This window comes from Camelus bactrianus, chromosome 29 (assembly GCF_048773025.1).
Source record: "Camelus bactrianus isolate YW-2024 breed Bactrian camel chromosome 29, ASM4877302v1, whole genome shotgun sequence".
NCBI classification, from domain to species: domain Eukaryota; kingdom Metazoa; phylum Chordata; class Mammalia; order Artiodactyla; family Camelidae; genus Camelus; species Camelus bactrianus.
The window spans coordinates 19,334,922-19,361,864 of NC_133567.1; the positions used below are offsets into that span (position 1 = coordinate 19,334,922).

General features: G+C 42.6%; 1 protein-coding gene and 1 non-coding gene across 2 annotated transcripts in view; one reads left to right on the plus strand and one right to left on the minus strand.

Moving 5' to 3' along the window:
* Positions 1-17,317, minus strand: part of TPD52 (tumor protein D52) — a 211,216-nt gene extending 193,899 nt beyond the window's left edge. Inside the window, exons 1-2 of the mRNA XM_045514146.2 lie at positions 17,172-17,317; positions 10,234-10,361 (exon numbers count right to left, since the gene is read on the minus strand). The gene's annotated coding sequence lies outside the window, so the exon portion shown is untranslated. The remainder of the gene's footprint in view (positions 1-10,233; positions 10,362-17,171) is intronic.
* TRNAV-AAC (transfer RNA valine (anticodon AAC)) lies at positions 15,266-15,338 on the plus strand. The gene has a single exon. It is a non-coding gene; the product is annotated as a tRNA-Val (tRNA).
* Positions 17,318-26,943: the final 9,626 nt, after the last annotated feature.

Here is a 26,943-nt window from a genome sequence, read left to right on the forward strand (position 1 = left end):
GCTTTCCAGAGGAAGTGATGTCTAAGGCAAGACCTGAGGCTAAGTAGCCATAATAGCAGGCAAAGAAAGATGATGTAAAAGAGAGCCAAGAGGTAAGAGAGAGTGCACAGAATGTTGAAGGAACTGAGGGCGACGGTTCAGTGTGCCTGGAGCACAGGGAGTCAGGGAGGAAGTGGCAAGAGGTCAAGCAGGCAGGCAGGAGCCAGATTGTGCAGAGACGAGAAAACTGGGTGAAAGGTTTGAATTTTGTCCTCACAGTAACAGGAAGCCACTGAAAAGGCTGATGTCAGGGAGATGACAAGCTGAGATGTACCTTTTTGAAAAATCATTTTGGTTGCACTGCAGTGCTAGAGGGAAAATATCAAAAGACAAGACAGGGAGCTGGAAGACCACTTGGGGGCTGTCCTGGTAGGAGATGACAGTACACAGAGAGAAAGTGTCTGTCTGTTGGCGGGCATGTCATCTGGGGCGCCTTGGAACTCCTCAAGTCACAACGTCTCACTTGGTTTTCATATTCCCTGGTTGCACCTGCTTTTTTTTAAAATAACGATCACTCAGAGGGTGGTCTTAAAACAACAGCAAAGCACAACAGAGACCACACAAGTTACAGGCAACTTAATTTTGTTGGCTGGGAGATTTTGGAGAAATATAAAACATTCTACTCTCTCATTTTATTTTTTTTTAATTGGCTCAGCTTTATTTAATATCTACAACATACTTGAAATATACACAAGTTCTATGTTCTGACAGATCAGGAGCCATCTTTGATTCCTGTCTCTCTTTTATCCTTCACATCTAAGGAATTACCAAGTCCTATTAGAATCTGCCTTGGAAGTTTCTCACAGTCTTTCCATCTCTTTTTTTCACCCTCACCACCATCATACTCTAGAGCACGGCATCTTTCCTTCCAAAAGCCCCCTAACTGGTTTTCCTTCCTTTGGTGTTGCACCCACCTGTCTGTTTCCTATTCTATAGCTGGAGTGATCCTTCTGCATGTAAAATGATCACGCCATCACTCTCATCATTCTTCCAGTGCCCACGATGGCTCCTCATTGCCCATAAGATAAAAAGCAAGCCCTAGCTTGCCTTTTTCTCTAGACTGAAATTTTACCACTCTCCTCTTACAGTCCCTACTAAAACTTCTGAACTTTGTTCTGTCTTTTTACAGCTGTACCTCAACCCTGGGATTCACAAATGCTGTTCCCTGGAATGGCTTAGAATGTGGTATATTCTCTCTTCTCTGGTTATCTCCTATTCCTTCCCCAGCTCTCAGTCTGAACCTTGTCTCCCCAGACAGTCTTTCACAATTGCCAGATTTAGCTAAGACATAATAGTTATGTTTTTATAAGTATAATTTTATCATAATCTCCATTATACATTGTTAATTCTTTTAAATGCATCTATCTTCTGGCTGAGCATTCCTGTCTTGTTCCCTTTGCATATTTCCTAGTATCTAGAAGATAAAAAATGTGCTTCAGGTGGGGAGAGCCTAGCTCAGTGGCAGAGTGCCTGCTTAGCATGCAGGAGGGCCTGGGTTCAAACTCCAACACCTCCATTAAAAATAAATAAATAAATAAATAAACAAACAAATCTAATTACCTCTCCCCCTAAAAAAAATGTTTCAAATTAAAAATGAATTATGAAAAAAATCCTGAAAAAGAACAAAATTGGAGAATACACACTTCCTAATCTCAAAACTTACTACACAGTAAAATCAAGATAGTGTGGCAGTGACATAGGGATAGACGATTGAGAGTCCAGAAATAGACTCACGAATTCTTTTTTTTGATGAGAGTGCTAAGACTATTCAGTGGGCAAAACTATTAGATTTGGCAATGGTTTCCTACATACGACACCAAAAGCAAGCAAGAAAAGAAAAAAAAAAAAACAATCAGGGCTTCTTAAAAATTAAACACTTTTGTGCTTCAAAGGACACCATCAAGAAAGTGAAAAGATAAGCCACAAAATGGAAGAAGATTTTTGCAAACTGTATTTCTGATAAGGGAGTTGTATCTAGAATATATATTCCTAAAAACTTCATAACTCTGTAATACAAAGACAACCCAATTGAAAACTGAGCAGAGTATCCGAAAACACATTTCCCCAAAGAAGATATAAAAATGGCTCATAAGCACATGAAAAGATGCTCACCGACATTAGTGTCTGAGAAATGCAAATCAAAACCATAATGAAGTACCATTTCATACCCACTAGGATGACCACAATCAAAAAGACAGATAATAAATGTTTGGTGTGAATGTGGAGAAATCCACACCCTCAGACATTGCTGGTGGGAATATAAAGTTGTGGAGAGACTTTGCAAAACAATCCGGCAGTTCCTCAAAAAGTTTAACAGAGCGTTATCATGTGATCCAGCAGTTCCACTCCGAGAGAAATGAAAGTAACACAACCATGCAGAAACTGGAGCACCAGTGCTCATAGCAGCATTATTCCTAATAGCCAAGGAACAACCCAAATATCCATTAACTGATAAATGAAAAAACAACATGTGGTATATCCATATGATGAAATATTACTTGACCGTAAAAAGAAACGACGCTTTGATAAAAACTACAGTGTGAATGAGCCTTGAGAACATTGTGCTAAGTGCTAAGTGAAAGAAGCCAGTCACAAAAGATCACATATTACATGATTCCATTTATATGAAATGTTCCATTATAAGCAAATCTGTAGGGACAGAAAGTAGGTTAGTATTTGCCTGGGACGGGGAGAAATGGGAGGATCGGGCAGTGATAGTTAAAGGGTAGACGGTTTCTTAGGGGATGATAAAACTATTCTAAAATTGGGGGGTGAGTATAGCTCGGTGGTAGAGCACATGGTTAGCATGCACGAGGTCCTGGGTACAATCCCCAGTACCTCCATTAAAAAAAAAGAAAGAATAATGCCATTTGCAGCAATATGGATAGACCTGAAGATTGTCATTCTAGGCGAAGTGGGCCAGAAAGAGAAAGAAAAATGCCATATGACATCATTTATATGAGGAATCTAAAAAATAATAACAATAATAATGACACAAATAAACTAATTACTATTTTGATTTCTTGAATATGTGTAAGTACATTTGACTGTCCTTTATGACTGGATTACCACATTCTGTTGATTCTTATTTTGAGGTTGGCTTTATTCCTTTGAAAACTATGTAAGTTTAAAAAGCTAAAGATCTAACCTGTTCTTAGAAACAATAATTAGTACATATATGTAAACTTTAAAAATGTGCAGTATTCTGTATATATGTATTTACATGCAATATAATGTGTATGTGCAGTCGAACTGTAATAATTCTACTTAATAAAACTGAAAAAGGAGGGAAAAAAAAGAAAGAAAATATTCTAAAATTGACCGTGGTGATGGTTGCACAATTTCATGAATATAGTAAAAACCACTGAAATGTTCACTTTGAATGTGTGAATTGTATAGTGTGTGAATTATATCTCAATCAAGCTGGTACCAAAAAATGAATTATAAGTGGGGAAATGAAAATAACTTAGAGACAGGAAGTTGAAAAAGGCCAGAGGGGAAAAGGGGAAAAAGAGACAAAAAGAAGGAAGAGGAAGAAAAATGCAAGAAATGAAAGGTCAGGAGTAGACGAGAAAAAAACAACAGGCACCATTGGAAAAAAGAGAACAGGAAAGTAGGGGAGAAAAAAAGAACAGGAAATTTTCTCTCCTGGAAAAAAGAGTGCAGGAAAGTACCTGGAGGAAGATATTTAAACAGAAGGGAGAGAAATTAATTTAGCTTTTAAAGGCTATTCAAGTGACCTCTTTTTACCACTGTCCTTTTAAACTTATTAGCTGGGTTTTTTTTTTTTTTCAATACTTTTTTGGTTGGGGGGGTGGTAATTAGGTTTATTTATTTATGTATTTTTAAACGAGGTAGTGGGGATTGAACCCAGGACCTTGTGCATGCTAAGCAGGCACTCTACCACTGAGCTATACCCTCCCCTCTAAACTTACTAGCTGTTAATAACCACTCTTCACTGGTTGGTTGCCTTACTCTGAAGGAGAAGGGGTCATAGATGCCCACAGTGGAAAATGTTTTTCTGGCCTTCAGCTTCCATAGCCGGAGTAATACCGCTTTACAGGGCATTTGCAAAGGGCTAGTGATGTCTCCCTGGCTGTGTTTAGATACCTTTCCAAGATAGTGCTGACTTAAGAAACCTTCAATTAGTTGGCAATACCTCAACTGGGCTCTTGGCCTCTTCTCCCCCTACTCAAGACATCACCAAAAATAGATTTTCCTCCAAGCAAAAATACTTAAGGGAGCCCTGTAATGGAAAAGACTCTGAAAATATACATATTTGTATGTGTATGTGTAAGTGAATTGCTTTGCAGTGCACCTGAATCTAACATTGTAAATTAACTATAGTTCAATAAAAAAAAAAAAAAAGAATTAAAAAGAGAGAGAGAGAGAGAGAGAAGCCCTGTCTTGATGAGACCCTTTGGGGGAGACACTCTTTCCCCTACCGTCATTCCTAACGCAGCTTATGTAATGGATGCGGTGATATACCGCCCAGGTACCCCTTCCAGATGGAAGAACTCAACTCTCCATTGTTGGGGCTGTATCGACTGACTGGCTGCTCTGAGCTGTCATCCTTGCTCTGGAAATTGTCCTTGCTGAAGACTGTCCCCTCTTCCTACGTCACAACCCCTTCCAAGTGGAAGTCTTCATCCAGTGCCTGGTTAATGTGGGTATATAAAGGCCTGACCCCATCGGCCCAGTTCCAGACAACTCAAAAGGCCATGCCAGCTTCAGAGCGCCCCGTGTACTTGACTGAGGCCTCGGGTGACAGCCCGCAGCCCAGCTCCTCCCTCAGCCCAAGTCTGCTGCCTTCCCTGTCCTCCCAGGTGTGGATCCCAAGTCCACTCTCTAATAAATACCTGCATGCTGGGCTTCATCTCAGTGTCTGCTTTCTGGGAATCCAGCCTGCAACAGGTGGTACCAGAATCGGGACGCTCGGAAGAAACTGACTACATATAGTATGATTCCATTTCTAAGAAATACCCAGAAGAGGCAAATCTATAGAGACAGAAAGCAGATGAGTGCTTGCCTAGGGCTGGAAGGAATGGTAGCGCTAGGGGTCACGGCCAGGAGATGCAGGATTTCTCTGAGGGTAACGAAAACACTCTGAAATGGATGGATAGGGATGCACAACTTTGTGAATGTACTAAAAGCTACTGAATTGTGTGGTATGTAAGCTATAGAGCTGTTAAGAAAAAAGAAATTGAAATGAATACATTTACAGAGAGACTCAAACTGATGGAGTTTATCGTCAGCCAATCCACACCAAAAGAAATGGTGAAAGAAAAGAAGTTCTTTAGGCCAAAGGGAACTGACATCATACATAAATTCCACCTACAAGAAGGAAGGAAAGACTGAAGAGAACGGGGAAGTATTAGTATGTGGGCAAACGCGCCCACTTATTTATTGACCCTTTCATACGGGCATATACACATACACCCGTACACATATATTTCCCTCTTACTTTCTTTAGAAGACATGAATGAATATTCTACACTCTTTTTATAATTTACCAATTGATGAACATTTTGATTATTTAAAGTTTGAGGCTATTGTGAAAAAAACTGCTAACATTCATATACAAGTCCTTGTGAAGACTGTTTTTTCATTTCTTGTGGATAAATACACACCAGCAAGGTTGCTGGGTTGTGGAAGTGTGTGTTTCGCTTTATTAGAAACTTCCAACGTGTTTTCCAATGTCTGTGTTATTTGATGCATGAGAGTTCCAGCTGCTCCACACCCTCAACCCAACTTGACCTTGTCAGCTACACTAGTGCATGTGCAACAGCATCTCAATGCAGTTTTAATTTACATTTCCCAAATATGCAAACACTACCTATGCTATACACCTTTTCATATACATATTGACTTAACTGTTATCCATATATTGTCTTTGGTGGAGCCTCTGTTCAAAGCTGCCTATTTATTATCAAGGTTTTTTGTTTGTTTTTCTTGAGCTGTAAGAGTTCTTTAGATTCTGCATTCAAATTTTTCATTATATATATGTATGTTTTGCAAAGATTTTCTCTCAGCTGTGGCTTGCCTTTTAATTTTTCAACAGTGACTTCTGAAGAGCAAAAGTTCTTATTCTGATGAAATCCTTATGATCAACTTTTCCTTTTTGCTTTTCTTATTGAAGAAATTCTTGCCTTATCCAATGTTGAAGACATTTTCTCCTATACTTTTTTTCTAGAAGTTTTAGAATTTTTGCTTTACATTGAGGTCTATGACCCATTTCAGGTTAGTTGTTAGTATATAGTATGAAATAGATGGAGGTTCATTTTTTCTCATATGGATATCCAGTTTTTCCAGCACCATTTACTGAAAACACTATCATTTATGTTTAGCAGCATCCCTGGCTTCTAACTACTAGATGCCAGTAGCCCCTCCTGCCCAAGTCATGAAAATAAAAAAAATGTTGCCAGACATTGCTGGAAGTCGTGAGGGGGCAATGGCATCCTGGCTTGAGAACCACTGTTTTAAGAAAATCGTGTAACTATTTTCCTCCAACTTTGCTCTTTTCCTTTTTTTTTAAATTCAAATTGATTTGGCAATTCTGGGATTTTTGCATTTTCATATCAATTTTAGAATTTGCTTGTCAGTTTCTATAAAATTGCCTTCTGAACTTTGCATATAATTGCAGAATCTACAGATCCTTTGGGGGGTAACCTGCATCTTAAAAATATTGGCTCTTCTCAGGGGGAGGGTGTAGCCCAAGTGGTAGAGTGCATGCTTAGCAATGCTGCAAAGTCCTGGGTTCAATCCCCAGTTATTCCTCTAAAAATAAATAAGTGAACCTAATTACCTCCCCCCTCAAAAACAATTGGCTTTTCTGATTCATAAACCTGATAAACCTCTTCATTTATTTAGGTCTCCTTTAATTTTTTTTCGACAGAACCTTATAATATTCATTGTATGGATTTTACACGTAATTGCAGGTGATTTACATCTGGATTGAGCTGTGATAGTTTGTATCTTTCAGGGAATTTGACCATTCAATCTAAATTGTTTAATTTGTTGGCATTAAGTTGCTCATAATATTCCATTATTATTTTAATACCTATAAGATTTTTGTTGATATCTCTTTTCTTCCTTGATATTGGTAATCTGTACCTTTTCTTCCTTTTTCTCCTGATCAGTCTGATAGAGGGTTATGAATTTCACTCATATTTGCAGAGAATCAACTTTTGGTTTTGTGTTCTTCTTGAGTCTGTTTTCTATTTATTGATTTAAATTCGTATCTCTATTTCCTTTCATCTGCTTTTTTTGGTTAATTTGCTCCTCCACCCGCCTTCCCCCACCACCTATTTCTTAGGGTAGAAGCTTAAATCATTAACTTTAGACTTTCTTCCTTTCCAACACATTTAATGCCATTAACTTACCTCTAATGACGGTACTTCCTTTTCCCCACAAATTTTGATATATTGTGTTTTCACTTTCTTTCAGTTTAAACAATTTCTCAATTTCCCTTGTGTTCTCTTCTTGAGTTACTTAGAAAGATGTTGCTTATTTTCCAAATATTTGGGGGATTTTCCAGATAATTTTTTAATTAAAATTTCCTTGTGATCTGATGGCTGTAGAATGGTTCTGTTTCGGTCCACTCTTCTCCCGCTTTCATCTGGTAAACATTCACACTTCAAGGGGGGAGGGGATAGCTCAAGTGGTAGAGCGCATGCTTAGCATGCATGAGGTCCCGGGTTCGATCCCCAGTACTTCTTCTAAAAAATAAATAAGCTTAATTACCTCTCCCCACCTCCAAAAAAAACCCACCGCCACCACCACCACCAACAACAACAAAACCATACACACATCAGGCTTAGTTTGCCTCCATTATTGGAGCTCCACGCACATCAACGCACTCAAAGGAGTGATTCTGAGTAAATGAGTTTTCGGAATCTCCCCCAGTTAAGTCACCCTGTGATCTAGACTTGGAGCAGACTGACTTGTAACCAAAGTCAAACTATTAGCCTTATTCAGTTTTACCCATCATAGGATGGATAATTTTATCTCTATCTACCAGACTTTCATGGTTTGCTCTTTACTGGTTTGAGATTTATGGGATGAAGAGAAAACTATTATTTAGAACACCCTGAAAACCTCAACTAGACCTAAAATGCAAATCAGACATTTCAGTAAAAAAGTGAGAACTGATGTCTTGGACCCCTCCACATGGCTAAAATTTTAATTTCATTTTAAAACATGAAAATAATGATGTGTCTATTTCTGAACTACTGGAGTTGAAATTTTACACATGGATGAGTTCCATTGACTTTACACACTTAATTGCTCATTAAGATGGTTACCTTGGCAACTGCTACATCAAATAATAGTTTTTACAACTTTGACGTACAGAGAAGCTTCTTAAAGTAATTCAATAGCATTAAGTAAAAACTGATACATTTACAAGCTACTAAAATTTTTATATATCAAATAAAAACTGCCTATCAAGTATGAAACTCTCAAAACTGTATACATGAAATGCACAACATATTATCACCCTTTTTTACAGCTGAGTGGGCTTTTCTTATAAATTGTGGTACAATATCCAGATTTTTGATCCAATCTTTTCTGAACAACAGAAAAAAGTATACTGGTGACATAAATGCCCAATTTAAACTTCTATAACCATGCTCTCAATACGACTCCATTTCAATAAACATTTATTTTGCCAGTTGAACTGCTAGAATTTTGAGAAAAGAGACTGAATAAAACATCGTCCAGCACCTTGAGAAGTAGGGTAATCAAGGAAGTCTTCCAGAGAATGTACTATTTAAAAAAGACTTGAAGGAAGTGAGAGAGCTAGGCATGCAGATATATGGGTCAAGTGCAAAGGCTCTGGGGTAGGAGTGTGCAGGCACTCCCGTGTGTTAAAGGCACGTGAGGCAAACATAAAAACACAGTGCAGTAAACAGTACTTGAAGTTAAAAAGTACTTCTAAGAAAGGAATCCTTATATTTTACTTTGTATAAGTAACCCATTAAAAACTACTTTTACTTTAAGGATCTCAACTGGATTTGTAAACAGTGACTACTTAACCAATATGATAATAAGTAGATATGTTTATTACCTCCACTTTATGCACTTGGAGGAAAGAAGATAAGAATGAATGATAACATGAATAAGAACATGAGCATGGAAGCTGTTTTGCTTGAGTTAAAAATCCCAACTTTATGCTCGGCAAATTACTTAACTTCTTTTTCCCTCAGTTTCCCACTTTAAAATGGAGACAATAATATACCTCTGCACACAGGATGGTTATGGAGATTAAGTAAGATAATATACAATACAAGAGAAATTCACACAACATTGTAAACAGACTATACTTCAATTAAAAAAAAATCAGGTGCAAAAAAAAAAAAAAAAAAGGCTAACATACAGTGGAGGAGTGCCTCTGAAACTTTAACATGCATACAAACCTCTTTAAAATGCAGGTTCCGAATCAGTAGGGCTGGGGTGCCCCTGAGATTCTGTATGTCTATCAACGCTCCTGGTGATGCCACTGGTCCACAGACCAGGCTCTTCCATCAAGGTTGTAAAGCATTTAGAACAGCGCCTCGCACACAGTGTGCACTGAATAAATTTAGCTATTATTATGCTTTCACACAGTTGAGTTGGCAGGGAAACTAGATTAAAAAGCCAACAATTTTCTCTCTTTCTCTATCAGCTGTTTCCTGACAATACTGCATCTTTGAATAGAATTCTATTGCGTTCCGAGTTCACGTGATGAATGTGCGTATGGGTAATAAGCTTTCCATTTTTAAAATCCATCAATAGCAGCACCCGGGACTCTCTTCAGATTTATGGTTTTAGGCTGTATTAAAATACTCAATACTTTGCACATAGTAGGCATTCAAGAAATACTTACTGGATGAAAGAAATGTGCAGGGTCTAAATAAATCATTCCTCTAGGAATTAATAGTGCTGTTGGAGTTTGTTTTTATTTTAATACAATGGCATGTCTGCCAAATCGTCATTTTAAGAATGTGGCAGTTGCGTTCCAAAAACCAAAGTATGTTTTTCCAGTCCGATGGCGTTAGATTCCAAAACAATGCAGACTCTCACCCAACTACTTCCTTCTTCCTGTGCCCTGCAGCCCAAACTTTACATGCTAACAGCGCCCTCTACTGTTCAGAAACAAGTCTGTGCTCCCAAATCCAACCCCTAGAACTAACAAATCAGAATTCAGACACTTACCCCAGGAAGGTAGTTTGTATCTGCCTGTAAAGGAGAGAAGGCAGCTATCCAGGAGGTGTTCACGCTGGGAGGAGAGGGTATCTGGGTCGGCTGCCGGATGGCTCCCAGGTAAAGTCGACCAGGATGCCCTGAGAGGAGAGAAAAGCCAGTTATAGTTTGTTGCCAGACCCCCTTTTCTTCCCTCGCCAGCACTGACTTAACGCTATTAACCTCCTTTTTCCCACAATAACCTGATCATCACCCTTCGTCCTCCTCTTCCTTAAGGTTAGTTGCATGGTCAGCGCTTCCCACCTGCCCTTTATTCCTCCTGCCAAACCTTGATTCTCCTTCGGAGAAATCTGGGAAAACAAGTCCTCAGGTTAAAGCCCAATGCGAGCGAAGCCCCAGCAGCTCCCCTGCCACTGGGATTAGACCCTCTACCTTGCAGCATCACCGCAACTTTCTTCAATATACTAAAAAGTATCTTCACAGAGCTGTGCAACCATCCCCACAGTCTAATTTTAGAACATTCTCATCATCTCAAAAAGAAATCCTGTACCCATTAGCAGTTATTCTCTGTTTCCCTAACCCCACCTCCAGCAATCATTAATCAATTTGCTGTCTATAAAATTGACTATTTTAGACATTTCACAGAAATGGAATCATACAACATGTGATCTCGTATGAATGACTTGTCTCGCTAACATGTCTTCAGGTTGTAACACATATCAGAACTCAATTTCTTTTCATTGCTGAATTATCTTCCATTGCCTGGATGTACCATATTTTACTTGTCCGTTCACCAGTTTACGGACTTTTGGGTTATTTCCACTTTTTGGCTCTCCTCATGCTGCTATGCATATACAAGTTTTGTGTGGACGTATATTTTCATTTCCCCTGGGCAGATACCTGCGACTGGAATTGCTGGGTCTTATGCTAATTCTATGCTTAACACCTTGAGGGACTTCCAGACTGTTCACATCCCTTTACCTTTAAGTGGAACTTCATAACCGGCCCCACCTAAGAATAAAGAAAGACTAATAAGGAGGGAAATACTGTTATTCTGATGACTGCTAAACAGAATGTTAGTAGAATTACGATCAAGAGGTTTTTAACATGCGGAGGAGTCAGCCTTGATTCTTCTAGACCACAAGCCCAGGTCTTGACCCAGGGAGTTACTCCTTTATACTTTTCCTCTCTCAAGACTCTGATCTTTTCTTTCTTGACAGTTCTAAACATGACCCCCAGCAGAAATTTTCTCACCTTCCTTTGAAGCACATTTTTCTGACCCCTTACTTAGAGTCGCTCTCATACGGAATGATATGATTTCTAAGCTTTCTTAGAAGCAGGCAGAGAGGTCAACCCTCCCAGATGATTTGTGAAGTTTAGTTTTTTAAGGTCATGATATCCAGTTACTCAGATTATCAAGTATCTCTTGAGCATTTACTCCCCAAGTGGCAAAGCGGGGACAACAGAAGAGAAATGATGGCATTCTAGTCCTGGAGGAGTTTATAACCCAGTTGGAGAGGAAAATAAAATTGCAACTCAAAATGTCACCCAAGTGCCCAAATATCTTTAGCAACTCATGTCTACTGAGCAGTGAGAGTCAAACATTTTCAAGTGGCGGCAAATACAGGCTCTGATGATATTTCCATGGCCAGTGAGGTCAGCAAAGGAGCCTGCTAAGTGGAAGCCCCTGGCCTGGGACATCCAGCCCCCGCCCCCAGCCTCCTTGAAGTGGGTCACAAGCTCCACTTACTTCTAACCCATGGGTGCACACCAGTGCACCCATGGCCCGCAAAATACGTTTCAAACTTTCTTGGTTTGGTATTTTCAAGGTCCTTGGCAAACTGGCCTTAATCCACCTTGCCAACCACTTCTAAGAGCACTGAATCTACCAATGTGGTTAGCTTACTGTCTTCAGAGCACCCTGGGAACCTCCCCAGAACGTGTTCTTCCCCAAAATGAGCCCTTGGTAGATATTTCTTGATTGGCTGTCTGGCTCTCAGCCCCGCATAATTCATGCCAACCACTCCAGCCTTCCGCATCCCTTCCATGTCCTTTGAGAGATCTTCCCGACACCTCCAGCCCACAGGGTTTGTTTCTTTCTGGGCTGCCCAGGTCTCTTAGAATTTGATCGACATGTTTGACTTGTAGACTCGTGACAATACATTGCCTCATAGTTACTATTAAACTGTCAGACACGTAGTTGTGGTTGACCCAGCGGGAGCCTAGGCCAGCTCCTTCAGGACAGACACACTGCTTCCCACTGGGTATATGGAGCACCCTCAGGCACCCTGGTCTGGAAAAGCATGGATGAAGGCAAGCCGGCCCAGAAGGGGGCTCACTGCGATGCCACCACACTGTCATTCAGTCTGCTCTCTATTACCTATTGCTTTCGTCCTTAGTTCTGTGCGGCTCAGAATCTTTAAGCTAAAAACAAAAGCATGGTACTGAAGGAACAGGATGAACTGAAACCACTCTGGACTGAACCGGGGCATAAGGTTCACAATAGAAATCCGCTGCAGGGACAGATGACAAAATAACAGGCCCCTCCCCCAGTTCTGCAGTAGCCAGATACAGAGAGGGGATGGGGAGGGGGAAGAAAAGGAGGGAAGGGGGAGGGGAAGAAGAAGGGAGGGGGAGGGGCGGAGGCAGGAGAAGCTGCGTACAGTCTGCTGGATCCTAAGAGGCAGCCCTGAGTTCATGTGCCTCATTCCTCTTCCTCGGAGCTCGGTTACTATGCGGGACACAAAAATATCCATGCAAATAGAATTAGAAAATAGAAATCATATTTACCAGAACTGCCTTCGGAGAGAATTCTGGGCGTGTTGGAAGGGATTCTTTGATAAGCTGCTTGGGGTGGGGCGGGTGTGGGAGTGAGACCCTCTTGGAACAAGTTTAAGAAACGACAAAGGACCACCAGACTGCTGTTTTCCTGGGAGGATTATGAAAGTTTGCCTTCAAAGGAGAGTCTGGTCCCTGCCCCCAGGAAGGCGCCTTCTCGGTTCCTCCCATCACCCAGCGCCAGTGTCAGGGGCCTAATGATGAATCTGCCCTGTGCCCAGGTCTCCATTCAGCCGAACAGTCTCGTTCCTCTCGGTACCTGGCCTCCAGCTTCCAGTCCTCGGCCACCGCGGGGCTGGACGCCCTTAGGCGCTTCTGGGTTCCAGGCACCAAGGGGCGCATGTCGGGAAAGGCGGCGGCCCCGCAGCGCCCCCCTGTGGCCCTCGGCGGAAGGCCGGGCCGCACAGCCGCCGAAGCCGCCCGCGCTCCCGGCCGCTCGCCCGCGGTGGCCTTGGGGTCTCCGCCCGCGCGTCCCACCTCCCGCCGCCCGCCCGCCCGCCCGCCCGGCCCTTCTGCTCCATCGCGCTCCGGGCTGCGCTCTGCCCCGGCCGTGGCGTGGAGTCAGGCAATCTGGAGCTTCTCCAGCTTTGCTCTTTGCGGAGACCTGTAGTGCTGAGCTGTGGTCTCAGATGCCTTCTGGTTCTCGTCCCTTTTACCTCCATCAAGACTTTTAGGTGGGAGTGAGTCTTAATGACCTTACTAAGTCCAGTCAAAGACGCTGCAGACAGGGATAGGGAGAAAATAAAGCAAAACGCAGAGGGGCAGGAAAAGAACCATCTGCCATTAAAAATCAACATTAAACAGCACCTCTTCATGAGATGGTAACGATTCCTTCGAAGGCTCGTGCTTGTTGCAAAGCAAGGCTAGGGGCAGTAATGGGAGTTGGACAGATGGGGGGAATCAAAGAGGGAAATTGCGTGAGGATTAAATACCAATTCTTTGCATATAGGATTGTTTTATGTCTGTCCATCCTGTCCAAAAACCATGAAACACCTGACTGGGCTTAGATTGAAAATCATACTGTAAGTTTGCATATGGATGTACAAAAATTACTATTCTTTCATGATTATATTTTCCCCAAGAACTTTTCCCTTTTTCAATTACAGATTTTTTTTTCATTTTCTACTTTTCCGTGCTTACTGCGATTTCTATTTCCTTGTTAAAGAATACCTCTCTCGCCTAGAACCTAGAGGTTCTTCAAATTATATTTTGACCTCTTTCCATTTTTCCTTCACTTAGTTGTGTTCTTCATCTTTGGATTTGTTCCGTCTCATCTGTATTTGCAAATCAGTACCCCAAACTCTTCATCAGCTTTGCTTATCTCTGAATTTCCAACAAAATGTTGGTCATTATGGGATAAGCTCATTGAGAAAATAATGTGTGTGATCTAAATTGTTTTCACGACATTTTTTACCCTTAAAACTTGGAAACCCAAGATGCCAGCTTTTCCTTCCATTTAAAAACCATTTGATTCTCTCCCTGACTCTCTTGGATCACACTGATCTGACTTCACCCCAGTCCATGTCACCTCATAATTTATGATAATCAGGGGAAAAATAAAAAAAGACCTGCAGAAGTGTCCCAATTCCTAACGCGGGGCTGGGGACAACTATTTGCCTGAGCTGAAATTAACATCACTTCAGTAGAAAACCAGAGTGAAGTGCAAAAGGGATTTTAAAAATATGCCTTTGCTGTAGAAAATTCAGACAGTAATGTATCGACAGATGGAGAGCCACGGGCATCAGTGAGAGGAGAATTGTTCAAAACCACTGCTGTGCGAGGGGCTGGCATGCAAACGCAGCCTTCCACACTGGGGATTTAAACAGTGAACAATTTTTACAGACTATTGTATTTTGGTTTCTCTAATTAACAGTGAATTAAATGTCTGTTTCATTGTACATCTAATTTTTCAATTTCCTCAGAATATCCTAAAATCCACGTAGCTGCTTATACCGAATAAACTTAAATATCAACTCAGATTATACGTATATATTCCTATGCTTTATATGTTCTTCTGTTTAGGGTGGAAAGATGATTTTGAAAAGGAACATGTAAACAAAGTGTATGAAAATGCACAGGTAATGAATTCATGGATATACGGAGGCAATAGAAGAAGCACCAATTATAATATAAATCTCCTGTCCCACAATCACATTCCTAGTAATGACAGGGCATATTATTTTTAAATTAAAAATGAAAAATGGGGGGAGGGTATAGCTCAGTGGTAGAGCGTGTGCTTAACATGCACGAGGTCCTAGGTTCAATTCCCAGTACCTCCATTTAAAAAAAATAAAAATTTAAACAAATTTAAAAAAATATAATTACCCCCCAAAAAAAGTCAGGAATAAAAAGTAAAACTAATAATAATAAAGAAGAAGGCAGTAGGATATCAACTATACTTCAATAAAAAGTTGTTTGTTTTGAAAAAAATAATAAAATAAAATAAAGAGATTCCTCGTTCTCCAAATACACACATACTTGCCTACATACAAAGAGGGCAGGAGGAAACCTTTGGAGGTGATGGAAAAGCTTATGACATAGATTATAGTGATGGTCTCACAGGTGTATACTTATTTCCAAGTGCATCAAGTTGCATACATTAATTATATACAGCTTTTTGTATGTCAAGAAATTAAATAAAAGTAAAATTTTTAAAAATTAAAAAAACTTTTTTTAACCCCTACTCCAGCCCCCCCAAAATAAAAAGACGTGTGTTGTATGTATGTGTGTCTAAAATTCCAAACGGTCTAACAGGACTTGTGGTTAGTAATCAAATGGATGAGGCATTATGTTGACTTCCTGGTGTATTAAAGCAAGTTTACCAATGTCCTGGATCCCCTCACCTCACTTTTTACCATCCCTCTGGTGCACCTCCCACCCCTGCCTTACTGACTTACATTGCTTACATTTCTCCAAACTTGATAGGCCTCCAAGACCTGTCTTTAACTGCTCCCTCTGTTCAAAATGCAAAATAGTACTTTCGTGACTCCAAACTGGGCACGCCTCCCAGACTTTCTCAAACTGTCCTTTCCCTCAATCGTATTCACCTGGCCTACTTACCATGGGTTTCTGAACTGCCACCGGCTTAGGGCTGCCAGTCCTCCCCCAAAACACTGGCTGAATAAATGAAATGTCTCAGGGAAGACCTATTGGCATTGGCATTGACATTAGCGATACATTTCTGTCGATCAGGACACTGAGCTAACAAGGTGCTAAGTTCCTTAGAGACTTACATTAAAAGACTCATGATGATAAAATGACAGAAGAAAAACAAAGCTACAGTCATTTGGAAACACTGTCAGGACACTGGGAGGACCTTACGAGAAAAGGGAAAGTGACATTTCCCAGGGGTTACATTCATGAATACCCTAGACTGCTTACTGTATCCAGTGCAAAACCCAGTAATAAAGAAGTTACTTAAACACAAGGAACTATATTCAAAATCTTGTAATAGCCTTCAATGAAAAAGAATATAAAAATGAATATATGTATATATATGCATGACTGGGACATTGAGCTGTACACCAGAAATTGACACATTGTAACTGACTATACTTCAATAAAATAAAACATTAAAAATAAATGAAATAAATTACTTGAAAACAGGAGGGAATTCTCAGTCCTGGGGTTGAGGAGTCATAGCGAGAGGGGGAAATCGAGGAAATCGCCAAGCTTTGCGCAGGAAAGATCTTATCAGGGGAGCCCCGTGAGTAGTCAGGCTGTGACTGGGTTTTGTCCCAGTGACACTTTATGAACCTGTTTCCTTAAGGGTAATAGCAGGACCCAAACAGATAACCCTGAATGATCCGGGGAAGGCTAAGACAGGGAAGTGTTGGCATTACCAGCCCATGTCATTTTTTAAAAGCACTTTAGAGTCGGCTCTGGTTATTTTATCTTTCCTGATGGGTTGTATCTTCAAAATGCTTGCAGCCATTTTCAAATTCAATAAAAGCACATTAAATCACATCATGCTTTGGGGAAGGAAGGCAGCCTGCGGGGATAATGAGGGGGAGGCTGGGAGGACAGAGGCAGTGGTCAGGTCTGCACTGGTCACTGCTGTCCCTAATGACACCGGTGCCCCTGAGCCTGCGTATTAACCATGCAGTTCCTACCTGTTATCTGTGAGCCCTGGGAGTGCAAGATTTTTAAGACAGCTGGCAGCTGGGCTCGTCAAACTGAGCAGCTCCTTTCTGATGAAGCCCAATTGTAGGATGCAGTCATCTTTGGTGGTTGGAAACTACCATAAATTCTTCAAGATGTAATGGGAATTGAAGTGGTTTCAGCCACTGGGGCTCACCGCCCCTGCCTTTGGAGGAGGAAAGCAGCAGGAGCGAGGAAACACATGTCCTTTCCGGCTTCCGAGGGGAGTGAGGAAGTGACAAGCTGTCCGAGGAGGGCTCTAACAATGTGACAACCGTGCCTTGGACATGCAGAGGAGACGGCAACATCCTTCCGACCTCAAACACAAAGGGCAGCCTCTTCCTCTAGGGAGGTAATCCAATATCCTCGTCCTACGATGACTTGGCAAGACCCACAGCACAGAACTCTCTCCCGAGTTTCTCTTCCCATCTTCTTGGAAATGACGATTTACTGTGAAAGCACAAGGAAGTCCACACATCCTCCAACGTGATGAGATCCATATAATAAAACAAACTATAAAAACTTCTTGAATGTACAGAAGCAGTATAAGCCTCACAGGCAAATACGCCTCACAGGGTAAGAACTGAAGGGTCTTTGCTTGCTTTGTCCCTCTTAAGGGTACTTACTCTTAAAGATCAAGGACCATCAGGTTCTGGGAAGCCAGGTGAATACCCACACACTGTCACCTCTTTACCTGTGGCCCTGCTAGAGCAACTTGGGTATTGTAAACAACTCTTGTGATGAACCAGAGCTGCTGATTGACATAACCTGCTAACCAGGACATCCTGTGCTGATTGTCCATCTTGCCTCTTTTCCTGGGCAGCCTCATGAGTGCTGAGAGACAGGCTTCGGATTCAGAAAGGCAGAGAATTAAATCCCACTGTTACCGACCTGGCTTCTTGGCCCCCTTAATGAATAGAAATTGATAAGAGGCCAGAGGAGAAATTCAGGCAAGGCTTTACTGGGACTCATGCTGCAGCACAAGGGAGCAAAAACAACATGTTCCTTTACTTGCTCCCTGAGGGGGTAGGGGGACCTGGTCCCTTAAATGGGGTAAGAATAGGCAGATTCAGGGGTGTGGCCGGGGGGGGTGGTTTAAGTGGTCCTTGGTGGTGCTGTGTGCAGGGGCCAGGCACAGCGCCTTTGCTCCTGACACTTCAGAAGTGGCAGTTGGGTATTTGGTCTTTTTGTATCTTTTTGTTTCTAACTCACTCCAGCTGTTGCAGACACGCAGTTATTTTTAGTCCCTTATAGTTTCTTTGTATTCTGTTGGGGGGTCTCAGTGCATGCATTGCAGCCCAGGTCCAAGCCTGTCTCACCACCTAGCAGGATGTCTCACTCCCTCCCTAATAGATGAATTCAACTGACCTCGAGCTAAATACTTTACCTCTCAGAGCCTGTAGGATGGGAGTAATAATATTATCTCACAAGATGATTGGTAGTTTTAAATGGTGTGATCACTCTTACCCCATTTTCTGGTTTTATTTTCTTGACAGCGAATCTCATTGTCGGAAATTACCAGAATACCTGTTTCTTTTCTGTCCACTGCTCCTCCTCCCCCAAGCACCTTCCTGAAGAGCAGGATTCTGGACCACTGCCTTTGTTCAGGGCTGTTTTCCCATTGTCTGGGGACGGTGCTCGGCACATAGTAACTGCTCAATAAATATTTACTGAATGAACGAAGGTGAAATGATTGCATTTGTCAAGTACATAATAGAGACTGAATAATTGTTAGGGTTTTTTTGTTGTTGTGTTTTTTTTCCTCCTTAAGAGTTTAGGTTTCCCTCTGCGTTCATTGTAGCTGTGTGTAGCGCGGATACAAGCTGGAGTACAGGCCGTGGAATTCATCCAAGTCCTCACTGTTCAGGCCAAGCAGATTGTTTCTGGATTCTTTAAGTTCTTACAGAGAAGACTTTCTGAGCTATTGCCATCTGCGTGGCCAGGAGAAGAATTTAGCTGTGGGTTCAAGGTCATTTGCTGGTAAATTGGCTTTCTCATCCTAAGCCCTTTTCTGAAGCTGTTTTGTCCCCTCTCCAGGTGTTGTCTGGGCTGTCCTGGAGGAAATGCTCCGGGTGCGGTGGTGCTCATTCAGTAGGTGGCACTCTCTCCCAGACACTGTCCTTCACAGCCCAGATGCGATGACTGATAAATCATTAGACTAGGGTGAGGGTGGACGGATAGCAGAGTCACGGCCACAGAATTGTCATGCCAATTGCTTTGCAACTTTTCTTTCCACTCACCACATCCCACCCCCTGGTCGTGTTTTCTCTGTTCCTTTAGTACTTTTACCTAGTGTTCTATGGCCTTGACCTTAGGGAAGACATGCTGGCTCTTTTCCTAAGAGGAGTAGGGAATAAAAAGAAGATATTTATGCTAAGTTCTGGGCTTGAGGTCCAGTTTTGATGATTTTTTTTTCATTCTTTCATTCAATCATCCATCTACTCACCAGACTTTTACTGTGAGCCGACACATATCTTGGTGGTAAGAAGAATAGACTCTGAGGGCAATGACCTGGATTTGAAGTTTGCATCTGCTACTCACTGACTTTGGGAGAATTTATTAACCTCTCAATGCCTCAGTTTTCTGATCTGTAAAATGGGGGTGACAATAATACTTATAGCATTATTCCAATGATTAAATTAAGTATCATTTATAAAGTCCTAAGAACAGTGCCTGGAACACAGGGACATTAAATAAGGGTTTGTTCAATAAATAGTAGCAATTACTTGGCTAGTGACTTGCTTAACTTTCTCAAATGGACACAGTAATGCTTTTTTAAAATATGAAATATAGTGCATATTTTCCTCCATTTAAAAATCTCAGAAACCAGGATGGGATGTCATAATTTGGAAACATTTTTTTTCTTCTTAGAGATATACAAAATAGTTAATTAATTTAAAAATTGATAGCATGTTGGGTTTGATGGACTATGGCAATTATAAACAGCATCTCTCCCTTTTGGCTGGTCCCTTCCACTCAGGTTGCACATGTGCTTGAATTTTCCCAATTAAAAAAGAAAGAAAAAGAAGAGTTTCTGGCCCTGCCTCTCTTCTCTCTCTTCTTAAAGCATCGCTTGCACCTATGCAGAGCCCAGCCTGGGATGGAAAAAGGGGACAAGGTCCCCCTAGAGGGTTTGAGTAGAGCTTGAAGGCCTCAGGAGAGTGGGTCTCAGTCTGTTTCCATCCCTGTCTCACCTAGAAATGGCACATACTCCCTCACTGAGAGCCTCACCAGTGAGGACATGAGGGAAGGAAGGAGCCTTCTAAAATGAAGCTTGGTGGGGGTGGGTATAGCTCAGTGGTAGAGTGTAAACTTAGCATGCATGAGGTCCTGGGTTCAATCCCCAGTATCTCCATTAAAAATGAATAAATAAATCTAATTACCTCCCCCCTCCAAAATCCTGAAAATAAAACAAATTAATTTTTAAAAATTAAAAAAAATAAAATGAAGCTTGGGGTTAATCCCGTGATTGTGTCCTGGAAAAGCCTGGGCTTGGATTGAAAGCAGAATGGCCTTCCAGGAAAGAGTCTTCTCAAGTCTTGGGCTGAAAGTCACAATCAGAGAGACTTGGGCCTGGCACCAACAGAACTGGCCAAAGTTATCGCCTGGAAGAGGTCTCTCTGCAAATAGCATTCTCGAGTTCCATGTGGTCATCAGCTCACAGGGAGTGCTGGATGGATGCAGCATTTCAGTATTTTGGGTGATTTTTTTCTGCCTTCAACTTAAATTCTTTATTCTGTGGAATCTATCCATCTTACACAAAGCCACGCCTCCCCCATAAAGTTCCCCTGGCTCTCCCTTTCATTTGACTCTATTCGCAGATGCTTACAGGCACTTCAAGACACCCAGATGATCCCTCTTCTTTGACTTCCAGTGCTCCTAAGACATCCCACGTGGGCCTGTGGTACTTCTCACACCCCTCTACCCATTCATTTAAGCACCTCCTCCTAGTCAACCCCATTTTTACCCCTAAATACTCTCCCAAAGTTCTGCCCACCCAGAATCGGCAAACAGAGCTTCACCATCTTTTAGTTATTCCTTCATTGAGTGTATTGTCCTAAAAAATAAAAAAGCCAATTATTTTACCAGCCTAATGTGCTGATTTGGAAATAGCAGAGGAATTGCAGTTTGGGACAAGCAAGTAATAGCAAAAACATAGGCTTAGTCCAACAGCAAAGGAGAGAAATGTTACTTTATAGAGAAAAAGGAAGAAGTCGGGAGGGGTTGTTTCGGATGAAAGTCTGTTGGCTGAAAGCAAGTGTTCAGGACATCAGGTGTTTCCCATCGGCTGGCCTTGTTGCTGGGCAAAGAGAAACCTTCCTGTGGAAGTCTGTAAGTGACAGTCTTCCTTTGGGGTCCAGAATTGTAATCGCCTTGTTTCTGTTGGGATTTGTAATTGACTTCAATGGGTAGTGCTTAAGGGCTCCCCCTTCTGGTCTCCAAACTCCACTTGAACTGAGGTTTCCTTTATTCTGTTTCACAGTGCTTATGAAGTCCCTCTGCTCAATGCTGGGCACACAAACTGAATAAGACCAGTCCCTGCTCTGGGGATGTTCAGTTAGTCTCCTACCAGCTCCCAGGAGCCCTTCACACACATTGTGTGATCTAAGCCTCTAAGCAGCCACTGAGAAGGGCATCTCCTATTCATAGTTCACAGATGTAGAACTGAGGAGAGGAGGGGTTAAAAGCCTTCCTCCAAGGCAATGGCCAAGCCAGGAGATCCCTTGATTGACAAAAGGTAAGCTAGATGGTGATGCCCGCCCTCCAGGAGCCTGCCCTCGGTTTCCAGGCACCTCCTTCTCACCTCGTCCTTTCTCTCTGAAGTTTCAGTCTAACATAAAGCTGCAGCGTGGGTCCTGATCAACCCCAAACCGAAGCAGCCTTCGTTAAACTTTAAAACCCTCACTTACACAGACCAGAGAAGACCTTAGCCCTCCATGGCAGACCCTAGGGCTTGCTCCATCTCTCGACACATCTTTTTTGCCCTAGGTGTGTCTGGGTGGGGGTTCGGAGGGTCATTGAGTCAGTAAATACTTACTGAACAGCAGGCACCTCTCTAGGCTCTGGGAATTCACCTTGCAGTAGACTTGGGAAGATGTTAATACCAAAAAAAATCTTTGAGCAAGAAATTAGAGTAGGGACCCTATATAACGTGCTACTGTTCTTATGAGAGGGGCAGTTGCATTTATATTTGTTTTTCTATTTTTAATTGTTATATTTTTATAGTTAGGGTTCTGTCCAAGCCTGAGGTCTTTATAGAAGCCCCTTTGGAGCCGGGAAAGGACACGAGGCCACAGCTGAAGCCTCGGTCCACTGCTCCGCATGGAGGGGACCTGGGACCTCAAACTAACCCTGGCCACACGGTGGGGCTCTCCACACCCCCCAGGTGTCTGTTGAGTCACAACCCACCCCCCACAAGGGGGTGGGGCAGGGAAGCTGCTCTCTGTTACCATCTTGAGTGACCTAAGTCAGACAGGGAAAGACAAATGTCACATGGTATCGCTTACATGTGGAATCTAAAAAAGATGACACAGAACTTCCTTACAAACCAAAAACAAATTCACAGCATAGAAAACAAACTATGGTTACCAAAGGGGAAAGAGTGGGGAAGAATAAATTAAGGGCTGGAGATTAATAGACACACATTACTATACTTAAAAGAGATAAACAACAGGGACTTACTGTATAGCACAGGGAACTATATTCAATTTCTTGTAATAATCTGTAATGGAAAAGAATCTGAAAAGAAAATATATATGTATGTATATATGTATATAACTGAATCACTGTGCTGTACACCTGAAACTAACATTGTAAATCAACTACACTTCAATTCAAATAAATCATTAAATATATAAACCTAATCCCCCCCCAAAGAAAATGTTCACTGTTTTTACTTTATTTGTTTATTCTTTTTTGAAGGCTTCTGCTTCAAAACACCCTGGGGTTGGGGAGGATGGTATAGCTCAGTGGCACAGCTCACGCATGCTTACAGTGCACAAGGTCCCAGGTTCAATCCCCAGTACCTATTTCTTTAAAAAAATTACAAGCAAAAAAACAAGAAACACCCTCCAAGCATCATGTTTGAAAGCATGCAGTGCCCAGCCCAGAGTGGGCTTAATAAATCAAGACTGTGACTCCTACTGGGGCCAAAGCATGAAACGGAGACCTCGGGGATGCTGATTATTTATCATTATCTCCAGGGAAGATAATTTATCATCTCCAGTGAAGGAACGCTGGACTCCAACAAAGAAAAGAAAATGCCCTCCATAGAGGGAAGGATAAGGATGGGGAGGAGTCCCCCCCCCCACCTTTTAGAACGTTTTTCCTGCCCCACCCAGGCTGCTCCCTCATTCTTGGCCTCCCAAACTCTTCCCTACCCCACCCTGACTCCCTGCTCTCCGATCACAAACCCTCAGTTCTCAAGATAACATACCATAAAAGCATGTGAGATGAAAATAGTTGATAGGGCTGGGAGCTGAAAGAGGAGAGCCCTGGACCCAGCCTTGGAGACAACCTCTGTCTTGCAGAGAGGCACCCAGGGTCATGCATTGCTTCCACCACTGTTTTACGTTTTTAACAGACAACAAAGAATTTAGATAAGAGTAGAGTTTAGATTTTGGTGTTCTAGGCTGGAGAGAGGTTGTGGAGGGGGTCCTCTTCTTCCCACCTCCCCAGCCACCCCAGGAGGGGAGGGGAGGCTCCATGCAAGTGGGACTCTTCAGAGCTTTTGTCTCAGTCCTTCCATCCCCTGTAGAAACATCAGGAGTGGCTTTCAGGTTTGAACAATAAGATAATTCAGTTAAAAGAGAATGATGATTCTTCTCCCATCCACCCATCCCCAAAGAAAAACAACTAAACAGATTTCCTAGACTTTGCTCACGGAGCATTCGTCATTGGAAGCTTTCTCCCCTGTTCTGGGCAGATGCAGTGACCTAGCAGAGAACTCTCACGACTCCCGTGCCTGCTTCCCCGCTCACCTACGAGCCTCCCCGTCAGGACAGGGGCTCTTTGTAGACAGGCCATGGTTTCTAGGTCTCTGAGGCTCACTGCACATCCCTGGTGTATCCACATGCTGGATGAACACTGTTGGATGGAGGAGAAGCAATTAACAACCCTGAGTTCCATATTGAGATGCTGCGTGCGGAAAACTCTTAAGAAACTGAAATCGGTGACGTAAATGTTTCCTCACCCTGATTTGGAAGAAAAATGCCGTCTCCAATTACCAGAAGCAAAAATGTTTTCCTCCCCTAGATTTGTGTGTGTGTGTGTGTGTGTGTGTGTGTGTGTGTGTGTGTGTGTGTGTTTTAAGGAGGTACGGGGGATGGAACCCAGGACCTTGTGCATGCTAAGCTTGCACTCTACTACTGAATTATACCCCCCACCCTCGATTCCAACTAATTTATTCAGTAAAAATTTCAGGGGTGCCTACCTGGCACAGGAAGTAAGCCTTCATTAGCAAGTCACCAACAAGACCATCTCTCCCCTCGTTCTTAATCACTCTTAGACCTTCTTCCTTTCCTTTTCTCTCCTATCAGAGTATGAACACAGCATCTCATTTATTAACTTAGGGGACCAGTCAATGGAAAACTCTACTCTCCACTTTTTCAGAAAGACTGGGGAAACTACAGTCTCTTCACGTCCTGCTTGGAGACCCCTGTCTGAAGTTTGCCTAGGAGTTTGGGAGAGAAACACAGAGACAGTTAGGATGCAGAGGAGAGAATGGCTTAGTCCCCAGGTCTAGCTGCTCAGTGACCTCTGATCCCAGCTGCGGCTGCCTCGCCACTCATATGCCCTGTGGATCCACTGCCGACCTGTTACCTCCCCTAGCTGTTGCAAACCCATTGATTTCGGGTGCCCAAAGTGGAAAGACCCTAGTCAAACACCAAAAGAATCTCTTTGCCTAGCATTACCTGATTCTGGTGAGGTCAGATGGAGTGAATAGTCACCCCTGAGGTATGAATTAGGTAGCACCGGAAGGCCCCTGCTCAAAAATAAATTCCACATGAATGCCTGCACTGTTGGTGATTAATTCATCCCTTTATTCACTGAACAAATATTTACCTGGTCCTCCCCAGACAACCCCTCCCCCAGTCAAACAGAAACGGTGTCTGTCCTCAAGTTGATCAAGAAGTAGCAGAAAATTCTGAAGCAAATATAATTTACCCAGTGCCAGGTGAGGCGCCTAGATTTGCAGGAAGAGCCTTGTTTTGGAGCATGGGTTGTTGACTTTAACGTCCCGCCTTCCAAATCTAGCTGATGACCCGGGACAAGTTACTCAACCTGTTAGAACCTGTTTTCTCGTAGGTCTAACAGGGATGATGGTAGTAATAGCTTACCCCTTGTGGTGAGAATTCTGCAAAACTCACCCCAGGAAACGTTCTAAGAGCTTCTGGTAAGAAGGGACACAGTAATGTGAGAGTGCAAATGAAGTCACAGTTGCATCTGCCCACAGGCACTGAGGAAGGTTTCGCGGGCAGGTGGCATCTGATCTGGGTCTTCAAGGACAAGCAGGAATCGGCCAGGCAGAAAAGACAGGCGGGTGGATCTCAGGCAAAGGGAACAGTGTATACAAACCAGTGAAGCAAGACATCACATAATGTCTTCTTAGAACTTGAGAGGTTTCAGTCTTAAAGGACAGAGAATGTTGGAGAGCTGGGGGTGGGGCGCCTCCCTCACCGACTGCCCTCTTTTCCCTACAGAGCCTCGTGACTCACCCTTCCCCTTCTTTAAGTCATTGCTCAAATGACACCCCGACCTTCCTAGGTCAAAGTGCACCAGCCCCTCCCCCTGGATGGCTGGTCCCCTTTCCTGTTTGGTTTTTCTCCAAAGTACTTGTTGTCAAAAATAATATAAATTTATTTATTTTATTTATAGACCTTCTTAAGACTCCAGCCCTCTCCCCTCCCCACCACATACATAGACTGAAAGCTTCCCGAGGAGAGGATTTTTGTGTTCTTTCCACAGACAAATCCCGCGTGTCTCCCACGGAGCTGGGCACGGCAAGACAGGAGAAGCTCTGGGTGCTGGGTGGCCACTGGGCCCTGACGTGGAACCAGATGGCGCCTCCACACTCCAGCAGTAGCTGGTGTGGAAGTGTTAGGACTTCTGAGGTCTCCTGGGTGTTTTGTGCCTGCTTTTGAGAAACCCCACTGAGGAATTCTGACTGCTTCATTCGTCTGTCTTTGCCACTCTCTAAAGACTTTCAAAATGTAAATGCTTCTGAAGTTGAGAGCACTTTTAGTCAGTCTCTTACTTTTGTGTGACTGTGTGTGTCTGGTGTTGGGAGAGGTGACTTTGGGACTCCAAGGAGACTTCCAAGTGCCTAGGGGGAGGAGAAGATGTTGAAAGGACAGGGTGGGGGTTCAGGAATGGAGGCGCCCAGAGACACGTAACTCTTTCACAACTTGGCCTGGGGCTGTTCCTGCGATTGGTTGTCTCAGCCAAGAATGTCCCCAGAATTCCAAGTCATTTTTAGATGCAGTTTTCTTATCCTGTGTTCAATAACCTTCCATAAAATATGTTTAAGATCGGGGGAAAGAAAAGGGTTTGTGTACTTAGCTCTTTGAGGGCTTAAAGTGAGGGGGACAAGGGTCCAAATGTTCTTTGGTGTTTGGTTTTTATTTTTGTTTTATGAGATGGCACAAAGTATAGAGCGTATAGTATACTGTAACTAGTAGCCTACCACACACACATTTACCAGTTAAATATGCATTTACCTTAGGCTTTTTTTTTTTAATGTAA